At 42.5% G+C, this 23,095-nt stretch overlaps 1 protein-coding gene across 3 annotated transcripts in view; it reads right to left on the reverse strand.

Moving 5' to 3' along the window:
- KLHL32 (kelch like family member 32) overlaps window positions 1-22,735 on the reverse strand; it is a 220,870-nt gene extending 198,135 nt beyond the window's left edge. Inside the window, exon 1 of one of the 3 annotated variants that reach the window (XM_084792918.1) lies at window positions 22,442-22,705. The gene's annotated coding sequence lies outside the window, so the exon portion shown is untranslated. Of the gene's footprint in view, window positions 1-22,441 lie in introns of all 3 variants that reach the window. The other 2 variants (XM_084792917.1, XM_084792920.1) reach the window with 2 other exon arrangements.
- Window positions 22,736-23,095: the final 360 nt, after the last annotated feature.

Below are 23,095 nucleotides of genomic sequence, written 5' to 3' on the forward strand. Positions count from 1 at the left end.
GATGTTCCTAACATCAACTGTCACTGTGAAGAAGGCAATATTAGCCTCTCTAATCACTTATCTTAGCATACGCTTCAGATACTTTTTGTCTTTCAGACAAAAATACCTGCTTTCCTGTGAAAACAGACAGGACTTGGCTGCATAGTAAATTCCTGTAAGTAACCACACACAACCACATGTTCCTTCACGTTTTCACTAACTCACTGACTCATTCAGAATTTAAATGATACTATATGCCATGAATGTAGGTGAAGGAGCAAGATTTAAAATTTTTCGTAAAGCAAGTGTCTGGCTTTTTACTTTATTAACATGACAACTGATAAAAGGTGTCATTTAAACTATAATTTTCTTTTTAATAGACAAGATGTAAGATAGAAGAAAGGACGTGGGCACAAGGTTGGATTCTTTCAGCTGAGTTTTGCTACATGTTGAGTGTCATTGTAGCTGAATGACAAGAGCAAGACCACATGCCACGTAGTCCTGCGGCAGAACGAGTTCGGTTCCTAGAAGGCTTACCAGAAAACGCACTGTGCATAAACTGTTCCTATTTGGACAACTAATGGATTTTTTTTTTTTAGCACATGTGCAGAAATTCCAGATACCTTTCAATGCATGTTTCTTTCTCAGAGAAAGGTACCTCAATCCACGTGTATGTAACTCTAACACACTCAAGAGAGCGGACCACAGAAACTCCACTTCATTTTTACTTTTGAAGTGACACCATCTTAAAGACTTGACCCAAGGCCCAAGGCCTTGAAGCCTGAAGGAGGCCCTGACCGGAGAGCAGCATGATAAAAGAGCCCTGAGAGAAGTTGCTTCAGAGAGAGAGAGAGAGAGAGAGAGAGAGAGAGATGGCCCTTGGAGATGCAGCGACTCTGAGGCTGCTGTTTTTGTTTTTTCAATGTAAGCTTTAACTTCTAAAAAAAAAAAAAATTAAGAAAATCCAAAAATAACCCCCTAAATCCATGATTCCTGACCAAAAAAAAAAAAAAAAAAAATCTACAGGTGTGTCCTAAGTTTCAAGACAAATATTACACCCCAACAGGTCTTCTCTGTGTAATGGTAGCCTTGGGTGTCCTGAACTCGCTTTGTAGATCTAGCCTCCAACTCACAGACTACATCTGCCTCCCAGAGTGTTGGGATTACAGGCATGTGTCACTGCTCGGCCACTGTTTTTCTTTTTTAAAATAAGTCAACAGGAACATGAGGGGCTGTGAATGCAAAGTGCGCTTGAAACATTAAAATCAAATTTTCAGTTAGCAAAGGGTATACAATTTTGATTTGAGCAACTCGTTTTAAAGTCGGTATATTGAATTCTAAAAAGTAGCAAGTCAGCTGTGGTAGACTGAATAAGAATAAGCAGCACATGGTCAAGGCTTGGTGCCTAGTTGGTAGAGCTGTTTAGGAAGGATTAGGAGGTGTGGCCTTGTTGGAGGAGGTGTGTCACCAGAAGAAGGCTTTAAGGGTTCAAAAGCTCATGCCAGGCCCAATCTCTCTCTGTCTCTGCCCCCCTACCCCATCCCCCTTCCTGCTGTGGAGCTCTCAGCTACTGCTCCGGCACCATGCTTGCCTGCCTACTGCCTTGTTCTCTGCTATCTTGCTAATGGACGCACCCTCTGAAACTGTAAGCAAATCCCAATTAAATGTTTGCTTTGATAAATTTGACTCGGTGTCTCTTCACAGCAATAGAAAAGTAACTAAAGCCCAGTTGCATACTGAGTGCCTTTTCCTCAGCTCTAGTACCTCTGAGAACTATTCAAATTTAGGGGAAAGTTTGGGGGCTGCAGAGATGGCTCAGAGGCTCAGAGGTTAAGAGCACTGTCTGCTCTTCCGAAGGTCCTGAGTTCAATTCCCAGCAACCACATGGTGGCGAATGAGAGAAGACTAATTTCCTAGAGTGAGTGAGAGAGATAGGACCCTGGTGAGGTGAACTACATGAGACTTCAGGAAGAGTCATCTATTTGAAAATATCCATCAACTCCTAATATGCATCACTCTACCTAGGACATGCAGTTTAAAACACAGGAGACACTGCCTCCACTCTCACAGCTTACACTCTAGGAGGGAAAAACAGCACAGAGACAAATGGTGACGCAGTGGGTGCCTGAAACCACCCCCGAAAGAAACAAAACAAACGAACAAAAAATACAACCCAAAAAACGAAAACCAAAACAAAAAGACATGTGAGCAAGTCAATGGATATTCCGTTTTAATAGTCAGGTGGAAGGTTCTGAAGAAATAGTTTAAAAATATCAATTATTCAAATGTCAAAATACTAAAGAACACTCCCAAGTTAGGACCAGAAAGTTTTCCACATGGTGTCTTTTGACGTGAGAAATATTTTCAATGGCGTGACTTTTTGTCCTGAGTCAGAGGAGAAGGAGGCGGAGTGGAGTCTGTTCTTAGGGATCAGTCAATAGGGTAGGGTGAGTTTGCTGTGTGGGAAGATGAATTTCAGAGGAACATGCGGGTGTCTGAGGTGATAAGAGGCCGTCAAATCCATGTTTAATATTCCACAATGACTGAAGTAACATTCTCCCCTCCTCAATCCCAATTTTCTTGGTACACAAGTCTATATCCAAGATATTTTTGCACGTTCTTATAGTCTGTAAATAAAACTGTTGAATAGTATTAGTAAAAACAAATCCGTCACATTTTTACAGGAGGAAACATACTCTGTGTTTCTGTGTGACCGTGGTTATGGTAATTGAGTACTACAGCAAAGCAGGCTCGCCCACATAAGCACGCACTTAAACCACAAAAAAAAAATTCCCATGAGTCTTAGGAATTAACTGATGCTTTGGCTGAATTTTAGTTTAGTTTTGTTGGTGTCGTTTGGTTAGTTGGTTTGGTTTGGTTCGGTTGTTGCTGCTGCTGTTGTTATTTTGTGGTATGGCATCATCAATGCTGTACAAGGAAGTAAACTTTCGTTCCGACACTGGGTGAATACTACATCCAAAAGCATTTATTCTCTCTACAGGTCTGTGCTGTCTGGCGGGGCCTGCACCACAAACTTTGCAGACATGTCCCAACCCTGCACAGCCTGGGAGGATCCCTGCCAACACCTTACATTCAACGGCTTCCCAGGTCCTGGGAGTTGTAAGTGACACAGCACTGTGGTGATCAATGAGGCCCCAGAACTAACTCAGCTCAGCATGGTCCACAGTGAACATGATGGGCTGGCAAAACCAAGCAATGCGATGAGGCAGCAGTATGTTAGAAAACGACAAAGTTGTGGAAGCCACAGAAGATCTCCCAAGGAATTATTTCCCAAGTCCAGAAAAAAATATGCCGAGTAGCTTGTGATAAGAGATTTACCTACAGTTTTCACCTGGAGATGTCAGAACTATTCAGTAGAGGGCAGAAGCCACACCCTTTTTTGTTTGTTTGTTTGTTTTGTTTGTTTGTTTGTTTGTTTTTTGAGACAGGGTTTCTCTGTGTAGCCTTGGCTGTCCTGGACTCACTTTGTAGACCAGGCTGGCCTCGAACTCACAGCGATCCGCCTGCCTCTGCCTCCCGAGTGCTGGGATTAAAGGCGTGCGCCACCACTGCCCGGCTGAAGCCACACCCTTTAATCATCTAGTCCAGTGAAAAGTGGTGTCGTATTATTGTTCTATCTGTAGAATTTAGGAGAAAGAATAATCATTCTTCTTCCAATGAGGAAAAGTCCTGTTAGGGTATCAAAAGATTTCCTTCCTGCCACAATTGATTCCTCATGATGAAGACTAGGTCCAGAGACTATGCTAATGAAGGTGGCATTGTAGTACCTTCTGCGCATCAAGGTGTACTGTGGAACCTGTCACCTAGCAAAATTCGAAGGCCCTAGAAAATCAAGGACAAATCTAATCTTCAAACATAATCCTTAAAACTCTTAGTCCAGGGGCCTGGGAGATGGCTCAGAGGTTAAGAGCACTGCCTGTTCTTCCAAAGGTCCTGAGTTCAATTCCCAGCACTACATGGTGGCTCACAATCATCTATTATGAGATCTGGTGCCCTCTTCTGGCCTACAGGCCTACATGTAGCCAAAACACTATATATGTAATAAATAAATCTTTTTTTAAAAAAAACCAAACTGTTAGTCATATAACTTCTGCAAATAATATGCACTTTATGAGCAAACATTTCTTTCTCCTTAAGAGTGAAATATTTTCCAAATACTTCTAATGAAACTAAGTAAAACAGTACATTTGCAGGTGCATTCTAAGATGTAAGGTGTTAAACAGAGGCACAGTTACCATCACTCAGATCTTTGCATAACCCAAGAACTCTAAAAAATGGACTACTTCCCTCTAACTGACATTCTCCAAGATTTTACGACTAGTCTAAAAATGCTAGAACTCTAAAAAAAAAAATTAACTACTTCCCTCTAACTGACATTCTTCAAGATTTTACGGCAAGTTTAAAAATGCTTACTCTCTAAGAAGTTGACCATTTTCAAGTAGCATTGTTTTGTCCAGGTTATGTGTATAAACTAAATCACTTCATGATTGTCAAGGCTAGTTTGGAGAATGCCTTTTATCCTGACACCTTGCAGTCATGCATGCCTCACAGGTACCGTTTTCAATTATTTAAGTGCTGGTTAGTATCGCTGCTGTCGGCATAGCCAGTAATCACTGTCTTAATGATCGCAGGCACCTGATTCCAGCTGCTCCCTGCTCCCGTCTTTGATATAACCGTGAGCAACAGCCGGGCGGACAGGAACTGACAGGGAAGGAGTACAGCTGGGGGTCGAATTAATGCTGCTGGTGTGCAGGCTCTCACTGAGCTGCTAAAGTTAGATGCACACACTGAAAAACAGGACCGCAGACTGAGAAAGAATTGAAATCCTCAGAGTCCGGCACAAAATATACATACTTCCTAAATGGAAGAGTGGCTTTCAAGTCTAGGTTTGAAGGAGGAGGCTAGAGAAAGCATACCTCAAAAAAACAAAACAAAACAAAAATTCTTTGGGTAATTTTAAAAAGGTATCTCCATTCACGCTCCTACAGATGTGGTATTTCCCTTCCCAAGAATGCTGGAATAAGTATCTGTGCATATGGCCAGGGCAAGGGGGAAGAGGCACAAAGTATTTAATTGTCAAAAGAAGAGGAGTAGACTTATGACGTGTATTTGTATGAGGCACTCTAGGGGCCATAAAACCGAAGAGGAGCAAACGAAGAGAGCCAGACCTCGGGAACCCTGGGTCCCACGTCGCAGCACCACAACTCGCTTCCTGGATGAGCCAATTTGTATCTTGTGCTTCTGTGACTTCTGATAACAAGAAAAGGGATGCAACTAAATCAGCTTGTGGAGGCTCTTGATATTTCTATCTCAAGTAAACTATATTGGTAGGTAACAAGAACAGGAGGGCCAGGTGGCAGCCTCTGTGTGCACAAGAGGGTTCCTTGGCAGAATAGCAAAAACTTCTCCTTTTATCTATGTAAATGACACCAAGAGACTCAATCCTGATCTACCCAATGGACAGGACATTCTCCACAGTTATGTGGAGAGCGGGGACTAACTCTGACATGAACTAGGGTGCCCCATATTTGATGAACTCCCCTTGGTGGGGAGGCCTGGTGGCACTCAAAGAAAGAAGCAAGCTACCAAGATGAGACTTGATAGCTTATGACCATAAAGAGGGGGAAGAGGTCCCCTTCAGTCACAGTCATAGAGGAGGGGAATGGGGTGAAAGCGGGAGGGAGGGAGGACTGGGAGGATACAAGTGATTGGATACCAATTGAGTTGTAATCTGAATAAATTAATTAAATAACACACACACACACACAAAAGAATTAATCAGGTTAAATATGACTAATTCTTAATGATGACACCAACAGACTTGAATAAATGCAAGAGTTATGCTTTTTATATCCAAGGCTAGCCTCAAATACAATAAATATCCAAGGCTGTCTTTGAATTCCTGATCTCCAACTCCTAAGTACTGAGACCAAAAATGTAAGGCACCATGCCTGGTTAAGAATCTTAGTATTTCTTAAATGAAATATCAGAAATCCATGTCTTATCAATTCTTAAATATGAGGCTTTTTATTTTCTTTCTTAAAATGAATATTTAACATCAGCACCAACAGGTTGGGGGGAAAAAAAGGAAACTCACCTTTGTTATCTTCTCTCCTTTCTACTCAAAGTAGTTCTGCCTTTTTGATCCTACGCTTAAATTTAGTTTGCTACTGGACCACATGAACCACAAGAGCTAAAGCTTTAAAAGCATTTCCAGAGATATTTCCTGTTTGAAATTTCCATCTTGTAAGGAAAGCACTGAAAAAAACTTGAAATTCTGCTTCCTAAAGTACAAAAAAAGAAACGATATGCAGGAAAAACTAAGGGTCTAGCAGTGGCCCTCCCAAATATATCCTAAAGTGTTAGTTACTTCAGGCTTCCAAGGGCCTTCTCGCCCTGAAGTACACTCCACATTGATTGTACATTTCTATGTTTGGTTGAGCATTCCACATGACCTATTAAGTTTTCCCTTCTCTGTCTTTCAACAATCTGCCTATACTTACACTTTGCCTAGTTGGCAGGGGCAGACACCTTACCATCACCAGAGATGATGGCTTCATCTCTGCTGTTCTATAAGTGTACTCCTGAAAAGAACTACCTCTTTCCTGACTTGAGGAGGCACGGCCATAGTCTCCTGAGTGAGCGGATGGTACTCACCTAGTATGGCTCACTGCAAAGCCCAAGGTACAAGAAGCAGCTCGTCTTCCTGTGTCCTATAATCCAGCTTACTTTCAATCCCCCTAGTCAGGAAGTCTGCCTTCTTAAGGTTACTCAAACAGGGTAACAGCATGTTTCTAGGCCTAGGTGGTGTTACAGTAAGGGGAACTGAGTTTCAGGTTGCCTCCGACCTCCAAGTCACCCACCCATGTTTACCTCACCATGCCTGCTATTGAAAACAACAGTCTCTTGCCAGCCTCCAGTTTAGGAAGTAGAGGTAGCATCCTACAGCATTATGGACTCCATGAAATGCCGCAGTGCCTTGGCGCGACAGTCAAGCCTCTTCGCTTTCCTCCTCCTTCTCTGGGTACACCTTTGTTTGCTCAGATATTTTGTTCACTACTCTCTACCGAAGTTTCCACAGTTCTTGGAGATCCAATTTCCCTGCATCTTCTGTCCCTAGGCCACTTCAATCCCAATCAAAAATTCTATCATAGGCTCAGAGTCTGTGCTATAAACACACGCTAGCTCTTGCTTGACAGCTTCTCGTGAACATTTTAGAGCCAGTTCACATCTGGTTTGCTTTAGCCACACAGTTGTGGCATCGGCACTCTCCGATACAGGTACAACTTCACCCGTGCAGGGTACAAAATAGCTTCGCTACTCACAACAGAGCGTCTCCAGGCTTCTCTGCTTTATCCCCACTATTCAACTGATCACCAAGCCCTGAAAAGTTCGCCTCCTAAATAATCCTTAAACAATTACCTCCTGTCCTCTATCCCCACCTCTCTAGGCTAAGCAACAACCAGTCTCTATGGTCTGAACCTGAGCAGTGGACTCCAGTGTTTTCCTATATGACTTGGCGTTCTCCCACAGCCAGAAGCCACCACTGCCCTGACTAGTGTTTCCTAAGTGCCTTTTTACCATGGTTAGGAAGCAAGATGTGTACTTGCTACCCTCTCCCTTTCTCCTCCTGAACTTCTCACATCTTTCTGACCCTTAGCTCCACTCCCCAAGAACAGGTCAAGCCATTCCCCATGCTCTGCTTTACATCTGTCATAATACCATGAATCTCTCCTCAGCCAAATGAGCATTCTTGACAGAAAAGAATATTCCTAATGAGAGAGGTGGCAATGCAGAAAGCACCAACAGTGGCGTATCTAAGAAGCAACAGCAGTACAGAAATACTTTCCCAATTTTGCCCTGATGTAAGACCAGTGTCACATAGCCAACAAACTCAGTGTGGACTCCTAAGTCACAAGTGTCATTAGCACTACTTACTGAGTATTGGAAATCATAGAGGGAGGTCAAAAGAGCTTGCCTCTGTTCTCGTCACCCCCGTGCCCACCCATACACAGATAGTCATGGCAGAAGGATGCAGTCTTTCCCAGGATGAATCATTCGCACCCCAGACACGCCCTACTTCACTCTGGAATAACTGGAATAGTAGTGGGAAAACTCTGCTGGTGACATTGTACCAGACAGTGAACAATGAAATTTATGCACAATATTATACTTCAGTCACATGGTCATGCTATAGAGCACAACAGAGGAATTCTGGGGCTCTATGAAATAAGGCGTTCTCCTGAAATAGCCAGTGGTTGGAACACCCCATCTCTGTGCATTTCTAGCTGCTTCACAGCCATTCCTATGGGGCGCACTGCTACACAGGGTAAAAGGGACACTCGGGTAAAGCCAACTGGTTGTATAAGAAGCTGTCAATCGCAAACTGGATCCTGATGACAGCTGCACGGCTTGACATATTTGCTGAGAATTGTTGAACTGAGCTATGTACAATGGCGGTGCTTCGTTGCATATAGAACTGTAAGTCTGTTTCTTAAGTGTTAAAAGTTGTGAGGAAAAGTAATCAGAAAGATGAATGGAGAGTAAAGGGATGGGGAGGTGGGAAGGCTGCGATTGTAAATAGAAAATGACATTTGAGCAAAGACTTGAAGGTGAGGCACTGAGCCCAGGGATGGACAGATGAACAGCTAGTGCTGCAAGCTGAGAGAACTCTGCACTATGACACGCAGGCTCTCAGGGAGAGGGTGGGGATAACAGAGAAGCAAAGGACAAATAATGGAAGTTAGCACTAGTCCTTGGAAGAGAGTCTGTTATGGTTTTTTAACAATGCAATAACAAAATTTAACTCGGGTATCAGAGATCACTCTGGCTGCTATTGCGAAGAGTGGATGTGAGACAGAGCGGACTTCGTTATACAGCAAGTGACAATGTTTACTCAGGGGAAGGAATGGTGGTGGGAAGCCATGATAAACGGTCAGATTCTGTGTACACGCTGAGGGACGTGCCAAGCGAACCGCCCAAGTCGTAGGATGTAGGATGGAGTAAGAGAAAGATGAGCAGCGGGGGGGACATAAGCCCCTAAAGATGGGAAAGAGCTGGAAGAAGTGGATTTGGAGAAAAACGATATCTAAAGCAAGTACAAGGAATTCTGCCACTAAGTTATAGATCAGTTAATTTGTGATGTGTTTCTTTAAATACCACCTTTATGAGCTGAACATGGTGGCACATGCCTCTAATCCCAGCATTCGGGTGGGGAGGGGGGAGAGACAGGCGGCTATCTGTGAGTTCCAGGTCAACCTGATCTACATAGTGAGCTGCAGGCCATCAGGAGCTACATAGCAAGAGTGTGTCTCGAAAACAAAAACAAAGACAAGAGCACTTTCCCTACAGAGTAAGGTCCCTTCTGACACACTCCCTAAGTGCTTTAGGGAAATGGATGGCCGTGCGGAATTCATAAGTAACCACTTAATTCCTTGATTCTCGGCCTTCCTTTTCCTCAGGGGACTACTAAGTCCCTTCCTGTCTTGTGACTCCTTATATTTGTAATGACGTTAGACGTAATGTGCCTGGAAAGGTCTCACTGCTGGTTCATAAACTTCAGATGAACGTGCGCTGACACCAAATGGCAGCTTCTCACCCCTCAGCAAGTTTCTTAAAAGTAGTGGCGAGGCTGGGGAAGGGCTCACTGAAGGGGGAAGAATGTGAGTGACATCCACAGAGGAACACTTTAAGCAGCTTCATAAGAAGCACCGGATCCGAGGTTAATCTGCTCTGTGATCTGCATCTCAGGAGAAAGACACAACAATGTAGGAAGGTTAAAAAAAAAAACGGCCTCCTTTTCTGTTAAAAGCACACCTCCTGACATTTCATGATATAAAATAGAATCCTTTCCCGCACCTCTAAGTGTCCTCATATGTTCTGTTCTCTCTTATTTATTCAGTGCATCAGGCCACTGGGCCATGTGTGGTCATTATTATTAATGCCCAAGTTAGAAACGCACATTAGACGCGGCAGCTGTGCCGTGGATAGTACTATAATTTGACCCAGATGGCCAAAAAGATGATGTGAGCAGAAATGGTTGCTGCTGATCACCTAATGAGAGGGTAGCCTACAAATCAGTGAGGGAGATTACCTCTCTGTTCTCACTCATTGGCTCTGAAGTTTTCCTTCGGCTGTCCTTATCACAAACGGAAAAAATCCAGCCTAAGCTCCATACTCGCCATTTTACCTGATCTTCTAGAATGGAAAAGTAACCTTAAAAAATACAAACATTTCCAGGTCTGAAATGGTGTTCCTCGTATCAAAATATTCTCCTTCAATGAAAAGACAACATGAAACAAAACAAAAACCAATAAGCCTGAAAGCTTCCCTGTGAGATGAGTTAACACTTATTTGTACTTAGCTCAGTACAATGAAAGTTACCACAGTAGTTGGAACAATGATTCAGTGCCCAGCGACAGATACACATGTAACATCCACTTTCCCCTCACACAGCCACATTAAAAAAAAAAAAAAAAGACTTCTAGAAAGTTCCGGTCACCAACATCTCATCAAGTATACTCTTGATAATTTCTGTCTGAAATATTTCCTTTCATGAGTGGGCTAATGGCAAGGATTCTTTTTTTTTTCCTTAACTGCATCTCGGTGTTTAATAACTCCGCATCTCCTCAAAATGTGATTATTTAAAACATACGGGTTTGAGGCTTTCACAAAATAAAAAGCAAAATACAATCTGATAATTGGAAACTGCTCCCAAAGATGCTGCCGTATCTATCCCATCCCACAGCACTTCACGACCTACCTGATAATCAATGACTCATAACATTTCATCGACTGTGGAGATAACACTCTCCAGCTGGCTTACATAATGCTATATAATCACCATCCATGCAGTAAAACCAAAATAGAAACAGAATAAAAGCCATTTGATTTTATCTCGCACAGAAGCGTGTGTCTTAAAGACCAATCTAATCACCGTTCCAGATAGCATAATGATATTTACATGAATGCTCTCTGTAGCAATCTGTCTGCTCAGTTGTTCAGAAATTTGAGTGGAGAAATAATAACCCGTTTCATATGAAGATGTTAATGACACATGTGACTTCAGACCCCAGAGAGGGCACCTGGTTACTACTGGCTGTGTGAGTATCCAGGGTGCTATGTGACTGGCTTAGCGTATTTTTTTTTGTCATTGCTGCTGCTGTTGCTGCTGCTGCTGTTTTGTCACTGCTGTTGTTGTGAGTCTAAGTGACCAGAAAATAAAGAGGCAGATCTGGTAGCAGGGTGGATCCTGGAGAGGTGGGAACAGGAAACAAGAGGGTCCACAAGCCCTGCAACACTGAACCACCCAAAACCTCAGGATGAATGGCTGAGGTGACCATGAAGTCCCACTGCTGGCTGAGGAGCTATTGGCAGCTAATAGCTACGAGGGGAAGGAGAGTCAGAGTCTTTCAAGGATGCGGTCCCCCAGATGCCACCCGTACTCCAGGAGATGCTCCTGTACCCAAGCACATAACAAGCAATACAAAGTGGACTCTGGGGCTTAAGACAAAAAAACAAAAACAAAACAAAAGAAGTGAAGTCTGGAAGGAAAAGTGGCCAGGAGATGGGAGGCACTAAAGGGGAAGGAATGACGGGGAGACATTCTTCAAAACACATCACGCACATGTATGAATTTCTCAAGTAATAACAGACAGAAGCTGTCTGAGTGCAAGTCACCGTACCCAACTGTGGCTCCCAAGTTAGAACTCCTCGCAGAACCATTTGAAGTGTTTCCAATATACAAATGACTCTATACCAATACAGATTCTAACATAATGCATCTAGGGGATCCAGGGACCTTGGGTCATTCTGAAGGTCAGCCTGGCCCCAAATGTCACCCGTGACTTCTCTGTAGGAGAGCGGCACAGTTCTCTAAAGCAATGCCCAGTCCGAAGTTAACAGGAGTGTATATAAGTTGGTTCCCGTGAGCACTAGTGGGAAAGCAGCAGGACTCTTCCTTAGTGTAACATAGAGCAAGCAGCAGAGGGTTTGTTTCAAGTCCTGGCAGAGATGGAGTTTATCTTGCTCTCTATACTAGGCCAACTGTGCCCATCCCAAGAACAAGACCAGCAGGAGGGGCTGTGGACTTTGTCCAGGAACCCAAGCAACCAAAGATGGGAAAGCCTCATTAACTATATATAGTCCTGCCCTATGGAAACCTTGACAGTCCAGCAGCAAGTGAATGGCAAACAGGCCAGCACAGACAGAATAACATGAAACGGAGTAAGAACGAACCTGACAGCTCTGAGAAGCAGTGTGAAGCCAGAAAAGGGAATTCTATGGGAAAGCGATATCATGATACTACGATTCACAAGTGAGAATTTCAGTAAAAAGCCAAGTTAAATGCCACATAGAAAAAGCACAGGCTGTGTTGCAAGTTCATCGGATGAAGAAGCCCCATCTGGAGCCGACTGTAAACACCCGCAAGAAATGAGAAACTGATATGACTTAAAGCCAAAGCCAGTAAGCCATGCCCAAATAAAACCAGATTATAGGCAATTCATGTTTTCATAGAGGAGAAACCCAAAATTACTTGGGCTTTGGAATCTCAAAATAAAATAAAAAGAAGAGAAAAGACAATCAGCCATGTCAATTGAAGGACATCAGACTAGGAAAGACTAGAGAGAATACAAGGCTAATGTGTTATTTGATTACAAACATCACTGCCTGTGCTGAGAACAGCATTTTCAAGTCTCCTTTCACAAAACTTCAGAGAGTAAATGAGGAAGCAAGTCAAAGAGAAACTCTACCAAATAAATATCTTCAAATCAGATCTATACCTTGATTTTTAAGCCTAAATTTCCAAAGCAATAACCACCGCTCTCTTAGAGAGGAGCTGAAAGCACACCCACTGTCTTCACATTTACCATAGGCTTTTCACTTACTAGGACCACTTTACAGTTTTGGTTGTTTGTGTATTTGACATAAACAGATGATCCACACTCCTGTCTTCTTGGCTCCAATCTTAACCACAATCCTCACCCCCACTACAATTAACATATACTACATAACTGTAAGAAACACTTTTTTGCCAGGCATTGTTGTACACACTTTTAATACCAGCACTGGGCAGGCAGATCTTTTTGAGTTCTGGGTCAGCCTGATCAAACTAGTGAGCTCCACGTCAGCCAGGGCTGCATAATAAGACTCTGTCTCAAAAAAAAAATCTAGATTTGCAAAGAAACTATAAATATTTATTTGTGAAAAGATGCTTATTTATGTTTTATTTTTTTATTTATGTGTGTGAGTGTTTTGTCTACATGTGTATATGTGTACCAGCTGCATGTCTGGTGCCCTCAGAGGCCAGAATCTCCTAAATCTAGTGTTACAGACAGTTGTGGTACACTTTACAGGTGCTATGAATCAAACTCAGGGCCTCTTAAAGAGCAACAAGTACTTTTAATCACTGAGTCATCTCTCTAGCCCCAACCCTTTTTCTCTTTGAAACAAGATCTATATATCTCAGATGATCTCAAACTCACTACATCGGCAAGGTTGATCTTGAACTTCTGATATCCCTGACTCTGGAGTGGTGGATTTACAGGCAGACACCACCACCTAATTAGGTAGTACTGGGGATTGAATTCAAGGCACCAAGTATGCTAGGCAAACATTCTAACAACTGAGCAACATCCCCAGCCCCAAAGAATCAGTCTTTATCATTAACAACTTCCTACAGCTTTCTTATATTAGCTACATAAACTGTTACTTTAAAACTCCAGAAAACATATATGAATGAAACTGTAACATTTGCAAAACCCTGAAATTAATAAACATATGCATACCAGATAAAGGCAGAGCACATGTGACCCAAGAAATCATCTTTATGTTAGAGACATGCTTCATCATCCACCGAGTGATGAAAGCAAAACATGGCTTGCCCTGTGGGTCCCTCAAATGTTCTTAGCAATCACTACTACAAAAGTCACAGTGTGCTGGGTTGCTAGCAGATCACACTATTGTCTGAATTGACCCCAAGCCCATAAACTGGCAATAACCTTGAAAAAGTCAAGACACACTAGCCCCATTTGCATTCCTATGTGTATAAGACCGAAATGGTGTGTAAAATGCAGAAAAATTACCCCACCTTCAAGGATGAGGGATTCATGGCTATGGGGCTGGTAAAAAAAAAAAGAAAGAAAGAAAGAAAGAAAGAAAGCAGTGATGCGGAAAGAATGGCAAACCTAACCAGAAAGCATTCTCTGTGATCCTGAGCCTTGAAAGAAAACATGAGGACTTTTCCTCTTTGAGTTGGAAAGTGTTTGACCTTCTCACAAATTCTACGTAATTCGGGATGAAAGGAAAAATATAAACAACCAGAGCCTAAGTCACAGAAAGGCAACTGTACCTGCCAGGTATTTCTGTGGTTTTTATAGATGGGGACCCATCAAGGGCTCTTGCAAATAATCCCCTAGTAGTACCCACTGAAAAGAAAGTTGGCCTTCTCTTCTTTTCCCAGGAGAACTGGATGTAGCTCTAGCAACTGTACAACAGACCAGATCGGTGAGCACATCACTATGTAGAAAGGACAATGCCATCAACCCCAGGATCCACTCCTCTCCGTAGGAGGTCACTAGGAGAGCCCACCCAAGCTCAGTTCCTCTCCCAGGGACAGCACTCACTCCTCAGACTCAGGCATTTCTTACAAGGGGCATGAGATTTAATAGTCCACCTGAATTTGAAGGGTAGAAGGCGGCACTGGGAACGGAAGGGGTTGATAAGTATTGGCCTTTTCTGTGTGCCAGGGGTTATCTTAGATGTTTCACCACATATTTACATATTTCATAATTTGAGGATAGCCCTGTGATATGCTTCCAGAGTGTTCTTTAGATGCAGCTGTTAGGACTTTAACCCTTAAAACATCTTGAGGTCGGACCTTAGAGACATAAGTAAGATAAATGAGATTTTGAGATAAAGAGCCCCATAATAGCATTAGCAGGAGAGAGAGAGAGAGAGAGAGAGAGAGAGAGAGAGAGAGAGAGAGAGAGGAGAAAGACAGACTCTGGAACTAGTGTGCTTGCTCTGCCACACCATGTGATGACATCTGCCATGACAGGATGCAACAAGAAGGGCCTCACTGGATTTTGGTACCAGGCTGCTGGACTTGCTAATTTCTAAAACCATTAATCAAAGAGACCAGATTCTTTGCACACTGCTACTCTGCTATATTCCATTATAGCAATGAAGAAGACGACGAGGTGGAAGAGGAGGGGGGGGGAGTGAAACACAGATTAGGATAACCTATAATGTAAGTGACAGAAATCCCATTGTAAATGCAAAAAAAAAAAAGAGACCCAGAAGGGATGTCACTTGATCGTAACACTCAGAGCCAAAACGTATCAGATTTAGTATTCAAATCCATGCTTCAAGCCTATGTTCTGGTTGTGTCATTCTACCTTGCACTGTCAATAGTAAGACTAAAATAATAAATAATACAGCTTCTAGGTAATGACTTTAAATGAGGTATCTGAATTTGTCATAAAAAAAATTGCAGAATGCCTCCTCCACTGCTCTTATTGTCTGTGCCATTAGCATCAAACTTGTTCCCACTGAAGCAATCAGCGAGAACGGAACTCCTCATTCCATCCGTTTCCTGCGTGTCAAATTGGCTGCTCTGACAGGGTGGGGAAGGGGGGGGGGCGGGGTGGTCCTGCTTCTAAGTTGCTGGGGCTGGCTCATCTGAGATGGAAAGTGGAGTGGATTATGCCTCAAATAAATATGTAGAAGAACATTAAGAATCCGTGAAAACTGCCAAAGGTTTTCTTTCCTCATTTAAAAACAGTCTTATTGGGCCAGAGATTCCAACTTTATGAAAGAAAAAGCTATTTTAGACAGATGTACATCTCATGTGCTTTGTCCATATGTGTAGCTAATGTGCTTCCAAGTCGAGGTTGTAAAACTGTAACTTTATTATTCAGGTTTTTTTTTTTCAAAACTTCACCAAAATTTATAGAGCCATCTGGGTGAATCGATTTAAATTAAATGTATCAGCGCTCTGCAGCATGCCTATAAAATAAGGCAGGAACAAAACAAACAAACAAGCAAAAAAGTAAGAATAATAAGGGGAAGGCAGTGCTTCTTCCTGCTCAGCAATCTGAGGTAACGACTTTTGCAAGGCAGGTCTGAGAATAAAGAACCCAGCTAGACATGCCAAGACCAAGAAAAAGAGGAACGGAGTTAATTCCATTTGTTAATTCCCAATAAAAGAAAGTACAACATTCTGGGGCAAATTCTGAAAGCAAACTCTGCAAACTGGAAGAAATGTTGAAATAAAAGCATGGAGAGAGAAACAGCTCAAGCTGTCTCCACTGCCCCCAAAAAGCCTAGTTTACTAACAGGCTCTCTGTGAGATTAGCTCAGAATACTTTACTTTCCTCAACAAGGGCATCTATGAAGGGAAACAGATCATATGGGCTTATACTGTGCTTTATGGAAATAAAAGTCCCTCCATCTTAAACTGAATCCCTGTCCCATGTCTAAAACTCCGGCTTTAAATGGCATTTTCTACTTTCTTTAATCCTGGCAGCTCTCATAGCCAGTCATGGATGCAGTACTTTAATCCAAGTATAACGTCCACCAGCCGTCGCTCATCTTTCAGATCTCCATTTCAAGTACCCTACAAAAATGATTATCCAACTAGGATCAAAAAAGGCATTTACTTGTCACAAAAGGATTCCTTCTAGATTTGAACAAAACTATTCTAATTCTTGTAGAAAACAGAGACAAAGAGGCTACCATGTAACTTACATTTCTGCTTCCTTGTCCCACAGGTGAGATGTGCCTCTATCGAAAATACATCAAACATTACAATCTTTATCTGAAGGACCAGTCAGTAAGGAAGTGCTTGCTTTGCACAAGCACGAGGCCTTGAATCCAGAACCTGAACATTCATATTTTAAAAATAAAGTCAAAACAGCACACTCACACAAGCCCACTGGGAAGGTGAAAATAATAGTGGGATCCATGGGGCTTGCCACACAGCCTTCCTGAACTGGTAAGCTACAAGGGCAGTGGCACAACTTCTTTCAAAAACTACGGCAGGTGGGGAATGATTGTGGAAGACCTCTGACCTACATGTATACACCATACACTTGCACCACACCTGTACAGAGAAGTATACATGAACATGTACAGACACGCACACACTCACACATTCACACACATACACTCACTCACACATTCACACAGACACACATACACACACTTTATCTGTAAAAGCACCCAAATCTGTGATTCTCCTAGGAGAAAATATTAGACTTCATTATCTACTTTATCAGAAACTCTTATTGCCAATATGAAAAATAATCTGCTTATTTCTTCACTTTCATTGATCTCACATAAAATATCTGTATATACTCTTTTCTCATTTGCACTTGGCTCATTGAGAGTTCTATACAATGTGTTGATCAAATTCACTCTGCTTCCACCAGATTCACGCCCTTCCTACTCTCCCAACTTTATATCCTCTTTTAAAAAAAAAGTCAAAGTACAGTTTGTATCCCTATATGCTCTTGGGGCAGGAAAGCAGCATCATGAAGGAAATTAGGGGCCAGCCACTCTGTGTAAACCTACAGACTTATCATAATAGTGGACAGGCAAAATTGTGCCAGGTCTACAGACAGTACACTGCTTGGCTTGCCCCTTGCCTTCAGAGCTGTCACAGGAGTGAGTAGTATACACCCTGGATTGTCCTCCAAGTCTGCAACGCCTCTCCTAGTCTCTTTCAGCAACATGCCTTCCATCCTGTTCCCTCTTCTTGTTGCACTTGATCGCGGCCACATGTTTCTTCCCCTAGCTTTCACCATCCCTTCATGTACAATGAGCTCAGCACTCTCAGCTCTTACTAGCACTAACCTCTAACTCAAACTTTCCAACCTGACATTCTGGCAGAGCCTCTCACCTTTTAATCGGTCAAAAGATCTGCATTTATATAACCAAACCCAGCCTTCAACCCTACAGAAGGACTGAGCTAATCTCCACTGTCAGATCTTTTTAAATCAGTTTTTATTATGTTTCTTTTTAACATATACATTTATATTATTACACATGGATAAAATATTCTACATATAGCAGGAAGAACCATGAGACAATCAAGAATTATATAAATGTTACATTCATAGTGATTTGGCTATTTGTATTTGGCAAACTTAAACATCTTTCTTATCTTGTTAAATCTAAAATTCTAAATGTAAATCAATATCTATCGTATCTCATCTCTATTAATTTAAACCATCTATCTTGATCTAAATAAATCTTAACCCCTAACAAACTAAGCTTAATTGTAAGACTAAACTATCTGGTCTTCAACCCGATTAGAGGCTTGGGAAGGAATAAAACTTAAATATCTGAGTGAGCTGTAAGTGCAGGTTAGCAGCTTCCAAAATCAAAAAAATGACTGAGACAACTTACTGCCTGAACAGTCACACAACACTCTTTATAATGTTGGAGCATCATCTTCAGCCTTCTGGCCCAATATATCTGACAGACATGTTTGCAAGGCAGGAACTATTGAGGACTTGCTTACCCTGTCTTGGCAGAGTTTGACCGTCGACTCTGCCTGCATCCAAGCTTGCCCATTTTTAGCCAGAATTCTGTCTGTGGCAGAAACAAGGACATTTTGCCCAGTGTCTGTTTGCCACATTTGAAGCTAACTCCATAAGGGAATTCCTTGATGCTCACCATCTTTGAGGTAGGCTGGGTGTCGCCCGGAGTTAACCTGTCTTGTTGTCAATGAATCTTTAGAATAATAAAAACATCTTTAAATGCCATATTCTGTGGGTCTCTGGGGTTTTAAAGACCTTTTTTTTTTTTTTAAACTATTTTACCTCATATATCTATAGAAGGATATCTATCTGTTAGACCTAGGATATATATTCTTGTGATAAAATTTGACTAGTATTTGGCATTACCATGATTTGTTCAATTAACAATTAGCTTGTATACTTAATTAGCCTAAATAGGCTGCAGCATCACTTTAACAAAAAGTTTCCCCATGTCTGTGTTTCAGTGGAGTCTTGTGTGAGGGATGCTGATGCTGTGGGACAAGCGAAGGGCTTAAGTCGTGTTATACATTCTATTACAAAGACAAATTCCCAGCCTAGAGTAGCATAGTTCTACTGCACTCTTAACACATAACTGTCTCAATTTTATAATTATGTATATTATGTATATCCTTTAACCTCAGCTAGGTAACTGAGTACAATGGGAGTGCAATGTGCAAAAAAAAGTTAATGGTTTAAATTTTTCTTTCATTGTTCTAGTTTTATGATCTTTATAAAATGGAAATAAGACACCACTTTTATAAGGACATTGTAAGTCCAACAGCATGCAAAAGTAGCTTGTACCCAGAAGGGTGCTCAAAGTGATGCCTCTGGGAGCAACATAAATGTGTGTTCTGAGACCTCAAGGAGAAGAGATGAAGAGAAGACCTTGCTAGAACATCCTTTGACAGTTTGCAGTATTCTGTGGTGGGTTTTAGCTAATTACTTACTGCCTTAATTGGAAATATGCTTTAAAAACTCCACAGTGCTCCCCCTTTTAAGCAAGATTTTACTTCACCTCATTCTGCAATAAGAAGTAAAAGATGCTGGTTCCAGGACCTCCACAAATGCAAAGTATGTAGATGCTGGTACCTTGTACAGCCTATACAAATGCTTTGTGTATTTTAAATACCTCCAGATATTTCTAATATCTAATACAATGCCAGTGTCATGTAAACAGTTGTTATTGACTAGTGAATCCTGACAAGAGAAGTCTCACATGTTCCATACAGACAGAATTCTTTTCCAGGTAATTCTGGTCTGCAGCCTGCTCATGGAACCTACAGATACAGATGGCCAATCACATTCAACTGACTTTCTATATACCTCTTAGCCCTGTATCAAGAAAAGGACAAGCCAAGGATTTAAGACACTTCAAACTATAAATGCTTTTTGTTTCAACATATTCAAATTTTCCACCATGAGAGCATCTTTTTGTTTGTTCATTTTTCTTTTTTTTAAGGCAAAATTTGTTTATATACTACAGTTACATTTTACAACATTTATCTTTTTAGTTGGGCCAAATTTACAACTAAAATAACAAGTTCCTGGAAGACTAAACAGAACCCAATGGTAAAGTGGATTAGTAGCTCAGTTCTTTGCTTTTTCATTTTTGAGACAGAGTTTCTCTGTGCAGCCTTGATTGTTCTGGAATTTACTCTGTAGACCAGGCTGATCTCAGAGATCCACTTGCCTCTGCCTCTCAAGTGCTGGGATTAAAGGCATTTGCCACCACCAACCAGCTAACATGACAAGATTTTATACTCCTCTTCTTCTCTGAGGCATTACAGGAGAAAGAGAGAGGCAGGAAACCTCAGAAACAAACCTAGACCTGCGGATTTAAGAATGGATGCAGAAATCTGGGTGTGGTGGTACACACCTTTGATCTCAGCACTCAGGAGGCAGAGGCAAGTGGATGAGTTCCAGGACAGCCTACTCTACATGGTGAGTTCCAGGACACCCAAGACTATGTAGAGAAGCCCTTTATCAAAAAGAAAAAAAAAGAAAAAGAAAGAAAAAAGAAAAAAGAAAAGCAAACAATTAAACAAAAAAAAATGAGTGCAGCAGAACATTTACTGAAAATGCCTGGTCACTTTCATAACAAATGTTCACATCATAGAAGTGGGTGAGACCCCAGGAGCTAAGGATTGTGAGCCTGCAGGACACACATGGCCCAGATACATTTTTAATGTGGTCCTCACAGATTTCATTTTTCTTTTTTTAAAGTAATGCGTGTGAATGCACACACACACACACACACACACACACACAGAGAGAGAGAGAGAGAGAGAGAGAGAGAGAGAGAGAGAGAGAGAGAGAGAGAGATGCTTTCCTTGAAAATCTGGTACATTATTCCCAGCTGGCTTTATCCTCTCCTTAATCCTCACTTTCAGACCCTGCCCCCAAGAAGTTTTAATGGAAAAAGGTATGGGTACAAATAAGTTCTTCCTACACATCAGCTCTGACCTCCTACAAGGTTTGAATCTTGAATGCCTCAGCTATATGTCCAGAGCAATGGCTTGACTGTACAGTGACTGTGAGAATCCAGAAGGAAATGAACGGGAAGTGCTTTCTGGAGTATAATGTCAAGTGTTCTCCCTTGGCCTGTAATCTCTCATTACTTGGCTTCCTCTTCCTCATGTTACTATGCCATTTGACATGGTTCAAGGTCTAAACTAAAGAATGTCATCTGTGGCCCTTACCCCACTTAACAAGAGGTAGGAAAAAATGGACGGCTATTAAAAGAAAGCAAAATGAATTGTTGAATGCCACTGGTTCCTTACTAAGCCACTCTATGTGTAATGAAAGAATGAAATTAGTGCAAAGTATAATTACTGCATTGCCAAAGTCTCCAAGTTCCCCCACTAAACATCTGAGGGGAAAAAGAGGAAGGCGGGGAGGGTCATCCCTAGTCATCCCAGGTATTAAGGGCTTCTGTGAAACCAGGTTTCTGGTGCCGTTCATGGGCCTCATTTTAGGAAAGTGTTCTTCCATACTTCAGAAGAAAACAAAATTTTAACATGAGCTCTAAAAGCTGAGATTCTGGGACAGTATGCTAGGACAGGCATGTCATGTTTACCTCCACCAACATATGGACGGAGCTACAACTTCTAATAAATCAATTAAGCTGGAAGATGGGACTTCACAAACGAGCGGAGGCGATGAAAAGTGCCCTTAACTCTGCAATGGACACAGAAATGTCAGAAATCCTCTTTGTCAAGAATGTCATCTATACTATTACCTTAGAAATTCAAAAAGCACAGTTACTGTTCTGGTCAAATTACAATAGAAGAGCTTCCTGGTGTGGGTGCCACAACAAAATCATCTGCTTTTACTGTTAATGTAATAAAAGTAAAATGCAAAACAGAACTGGAAATAGAGGAAAAGGGCAGCTTTTAAATTCGATTTCTTTTAAGATCATCAAAATGGGAGTAAATTATAATGCAACTCACAATCTGTTGATGGGTCCTTTTTTTTTTAAACGCTTATTGTGTAGTACATTGTCATTTTTTTTAAGTTGAATGAAACCAGTGTCTGAACACAAATTAACGACTGCCAAGCTGCCACCAGGTCCTCAATGTACATATTTTTTAAATCAAAATAAATAGGATTTAAGAAACCATTTATTCCCATCTATGTCCCAAGGCTGATGTTTAAACAAGTATCCTTGGTAACCAGGAAGCATAGTGCTTACGGGTTGGGGGAGGGGGTGGCAACTCTAGGTTGGTAGAATAAGTAACCGGAGTAGTAATTGATCCCGCTAGACGACGCCAGCAGAGGCTGCATCCCCTGTAATGCAACTCCAGGTCTCCCAGGGTAGGGCACATCCGCAGCCTCCCACCCTCTCCCTTGGGTCTGCAGGCACTAATTCCGAACCCGTCATGAGGAGACTGGCTTACCCGATAGGGGAGAGCAATCTGCTGGGCTTGATACCCAAGGGGGCCAGCGGGCACCTGGCTGTCTCCGAAGCAGGGCTCTCTGCTTTCTCCCTCGACTCTCAGGAAAACTGCAGCAGCTAGGTCCGGCCGGCCGGGGATGCAGCAGTGATGATCGCGCGCTCTGGCTTGTGTGGAAGCGGGCGGGTGTGCGCGCTCGCCCGCGCGCTCCCGAAGTCCCGCGGGGAAACTGTGTCCGCGGAAAGAGAAAGCCAGCCAAGCCCCGCTCTCCGCTCCCAGCCGCCGGCCTCCAGCCACCCCTCGCAGCCGCTCCGCCCTCCTGCCGCTGCGCGCTCCCGCCCCGCCGCGCCGCCCGCGACACGCGCGTTCCCCGGAAGTCCCCCCCCCTCCGCGCTCCCGCACCTGAGCCTCCTGCCTCGGGTCGCACGCACAACATGCAAGCTCTTGGAAGCCACTGCGGCTACGCGCCAGACTGCAACCCTGGATCCTGGTGCCAGCACACCCAGGGCTGGAAGCGATTGAGCCTGCGGGTTCCACCTTCCCTAGGAGCGCACTCCCTTGTCCCTGACCTGGCTGACTTGTTCAGATGTCCTAGCCCAAAAGGGCCTGCTGTGGCCTTCTGAGAATTTATGTTAACACACCTTTGAGGACAAATGT

Source organism: Acomys minous (genome assembly GCF_964271855.1).
Source record: "Acomys minous genome assembly, chromosome: 1".
Taxonomy (NCBI): Eukaryota; Metazoa; Chordata; class Mammalia; order Rodentia; family Muridae; genus Acomys; species Acomys minous.